The sequence below is a fragment of the Zalophus californianus genome, chromosome 1 (assembly GCF_009762305.2).
Source record: "Zalophus californianus isolate mZalCal1 chromosome 1, mZalCal1.pri.v2, whole genome shotgun sequence".
In the NCBI taxonomy this organism is placed as follows: domain Eukaryota; kingdom Metazoa; phylum Chordata; class Mammalia; order Carnivora; family Otariidae; genus Zalophus; species Zalophus californianus.
The window spans coordinates 11,077,365-11,081,491 of NC_045595.1; the positions used below are offsets into that span (position 1 = coordinate 11,077,365).

Sequence of the window (4,127 nt, forward strand, 5' to 3'; positions counted from 1 at the left end):
ACTATCCTCCTCTGGGCCGTTTTGCTGTTTGTGACATGAGACAGACGGTTGCTGTGGGTGTCATCAAAGCAGTGGACAAGAAGGAAGCTGGAGCTGGCAAGGTCACCAAGTCTGCCCAGAAAGCTCAGAAGGCTAAATGAATATTATCCCCAATACCTGCCACCCCAGTCTTAATCTGTGGTGGCAGAACGGTCTCAGAACTGTTTGTGTCAATTGGCCATTTAAGTTTAATAGTAAAAGACTGGTTAATGATAACAATGCATCGTAAAACCTTCAGAAGGAAAGGAGAATGTTTTGTGGACCATGTTTTTTGTGTGTGTGTGTGGCAGTTTTAAGTTATTAGTTTTTAAAATCAGTACTTTTTAAATGGAAACAACTTGACCAAAAATCTGTCACAGAATTTTGAGACCCATTAAAACAAAAGTTTAATGAGAAAAAAAAAAAAAGAGAGATCAATAGCCCAAGAATATCAATGAAAGCATGCCACCCAAGAAAAGGGGTAAAGGAGGGGTGCCTGGCTGGCTTAGTCAGAGGCACAAGTGATTCTTCACCTCAGGGTGATGAGTTCAAACCCCACATTGAGCAGAGAGGTTACGGAAATAAATGCAACTTAAGAAAAAAAAAAGAAGAAGAGAAATAAAGGAGGTAATTTCATCCCCTATCAGACTTCATAAAAATGAATTGATCAAATAATGATGGAGGAGGTACAGGACAAACAAGTTTTCTATGCTTGACTTTACAAATGCCCCCTTTTGCTATTTTGTGTAGGTTGCTTTTGTGAAGTATTGGTTGATCGCTTTGCTCACTTTCTCATGGGTCTATCATATGTACTATATTTGGCTACAGAAATATATAACTATTTTTGTCTTTTGGAAGTTTATTTTGTTCTCTGATTATTTTTCCTGGGTTTCGGGGGATAGATTCAGGGGTAGAAAGTTGCCCAAACCAAAGAAGGTTATTTTTCCTACCAGGCTCTCAGGAACCTCCTGAGCTTACGCAGCAGAAAATGGCCATCCCAATATGGAGCCCCAGTTTTTTTTATCCATGGGAGACATAAGAATTGGCATTTTTGTGAGCCATTTCTGAATTTTGTAGGGGGAAGATCACTTACCTGGCCTACTTGGGTTGGATCCATTCCTAGCATAACCAGGATGGTGGGGCTGAGAAAGACAGGGGAATAACACAACCCAGGAGGCCATGGTGACTGTAGAGTGTGAGCAGTCCCCACAACGGGGTGCCAGGACTCATAAATCCCAAGGTGACACAACACAGGGGACTGAACTCGATCAACAGAGGCCACTAAGCAGATCTGGTTCAATTCCTTTGCAACATGATGAATGCTGTGGGAGAGGCAGTGTGACAAGGAAGTCCCTGTGCCTTGAGGGTTCAGAGGTAGCAGAGAGGCCACTTCCCTCCTCAGCATGTCTGACAGCCTCTCTCCTCAGTCTCCCTCCTGTTCATTCCCCTTGCAGCGCTGGCTTTGCTTCTTTGACTTGAACCTTGGAAACAAGTACCTTCCTCGGGGCCTTTGCTCTGGCCGTTCCCTCTGCTGGGCACACCCTTCCCTAAAAATCTTACATCTAGTCCTCTGTCTTACTTGAGTTCTGTGTTCCAATGTTGCCTTCTTTGCAGAATTGGCCTAAACACTGGTGAAAATAGAATGACCTATTTACTCTATCCTTCTAACCACCTGTCACCATCTGAAATGATACATATTTTGAAGATTTCATTTATTTATTTGACGGAGAGAGAGAGAGCGAGCAGAGGGAGAGGGAGAGGGAAAGAGAGAGAATCCCAAGCAGACTCCATGCTCAGCATAACAGGGTGCAGAGCTTGATTCCACAACCCTGAGATCATGACCTGAGCCAAAACCGAGTCAGACACAAAACCAACGGAACCACCCAAATGTTCCCATCTGAAATGATACTCAATTTTATTATTTTATTATTAGCTCCATCATTGAATTTTAGGGACATTTGTTCTTTAACACCCTATACTCCTTGCCTAAACAATGCCTAAAACATGGTCAGCACTTCATTTATATCCTTTAAAATTGGAGGGCTATCTCATTAACTGTGGAATACATGACCCATTAGGGGGGAAAAGTATTAGAGGAAAAATTGAATAACTAAGATGACATGGGGATCCCCTACAGGAGACCATACCCATAAACAAAATATTAAAATAAATTTCTGGACTGCAAAATATAAAATGTACCATTTCAAATCTGTGAGTAATGCACGATTGTATGAAAATCAGTCATGCTATTTCCCTCTTTCCTGGAAGTCACCTCCACTACATGGAACCAGGCAATGATACACAAATTTCAGAATTTCTTCTTCTGGGATTTTCAGAGAGAACAGAACTGCAACCCCTCGTATTTGGGTTTTTTTCTCTCCATGTACCTGATCACTGTGTTTGGGAACCTGCTCATCATCCTGACCATTGGTTCTGACTCCGCCCTCCACACCCCCATGTACTTCTTCCTTGCCAACCTGTCCTTTGTAGACATCTGCTTCACTTCTACCACCATCCCCAAGATGCTGTGGAACATCCAGACTCAGAGCAAAGCGATCACCTATGCAGGCTGCACCACACAGATGTACTTTTTCACACTCTTTGCTGTGTTGGATGTCTTTCTCCTGAGTGTGATGACCTATCACGTTTGTGGCCATCTGTCATCTCCTGGACTACACAGTCATCATGAACCCCCAGCTCTGTGGACTGCTGGTTTTGGTGTCCTGGATCATGTCTATCCTGAATTCCTTGTTACAAAGTATAATGATGCTGTGGCTGTACTTTTGCGCACACTTCCAAATCCCCCACTTTTTGTGTGAACTCAGTGAGATGGTCCAACTTGCCTGTTCTGACACCTTTCTTAATAATGTGGTGATGTATTTTGCAGCTGTCTTGCTGGGTATGGCGCTTTTGCTGGGATCCTTCACTCTTACTCTAAGATTGTTTCCTCCATACATGGAATCTCATCAGCTCAGGGCAAGTATAAAGCATTCTCCACCTGTGCGTCTCACCCCTCCATTGTCTCCTTATTTTATTGTGCAATCCTAGGAGTGTACCTTAGCTCTGCTGCTCCCCAGAGCTCCCACTCAAGTGCAGTAGCCTCGGTGATGTACACGGTGGTCACGCCCATGCTGAACCCCTCCATCTACAGCCTGGGGAACAAAGACATAAAACGGGCTCTGAAAAGAATCGTTGGGGTTCCAGTAATTTAAGGGTCAGTGGTCTTGGGGTTGAAGAAGTGCCCATGATTGCAGGGCTCACAGCCTCAGAGGCAGAAACTGCTATTCCTCTATCAGACTGAGGAAGTAAAATCTGCTCCTTCTATTTATTTCCTAGAATTTTCATTTGTTTGAATTCAACGTCTCCATACATTTAAGTACTTACTTTATTAAGCTTCTGCTCTGTTTGATATACAAACAGTTTCCCCTTTCTCCATTTTCATATGTTCCTAATGTTTTCCTCAACCTTGGATCACAAATGCCTAGAAATCTCTGTGTCTTACATGGGGCAAGTTGGATTTCTTAAAAATAATTTCGTTTCAAAGAACTTACATCCTGCTAAGTAAATTTTCCCTAGCTTTCCTAAAATAATAATCATGGGTTGTATATTCTTGTGGAAAAAGAACTATACTTGGTCACTAAGACCTTTACATAATTTTATGGTAAATAAAAATATAACACTGAAGTTTCTACCTAGAGTCTGCAAATCTTTTTACATCACACCTTCACTCATCTTCCTGATAATGTGGTCTATAATCTTGTTCTGTTTAAGTCTCAGGCTCCTGCCAGGGATGCTCAGGCTAGGAAAGCCCTGGCACTCCCCTGCACCCCTGTGCTTGTGGACATTCCCACAGATGCTTCCCGGACCAGAGCCTCTGCACCAGCCCATGTGTTCTTCTTGTGATTGCAAGACATGCCTCAGCAACACCCATCAGAGAACTCTAACAAAACCAGATTCATTCCTCACAGGTCCTGGAGGGCACCTGGGATGCCCAAAGGCCATTTGGAGAGGTCTCAGAGGGGGAGAGAGGCATTGAGCGAGAGAGAGAGAGAGAGAGAGAATGATCTGTCTTCAGTGGGGTCCATGGGGGGGATGTTTAGGGGCTTGTG

At 43.4% G+C, this 4,127-nt stretch overlaps 1 pseudogene; it reads left to right on the forward strand.

Annotated features, from left to right (window-relative positions):
• The first annotated feature begins 2,399 nt into the window (after nucleotides 1–2,399).
• Nucleotides 2,400–3,921, forward strand: LOC113912188 (annotated as a pseudogene).
• The last annotated feature ends 206 nt before the right edge of the window (nucleotides 3,922–4,127 follow it).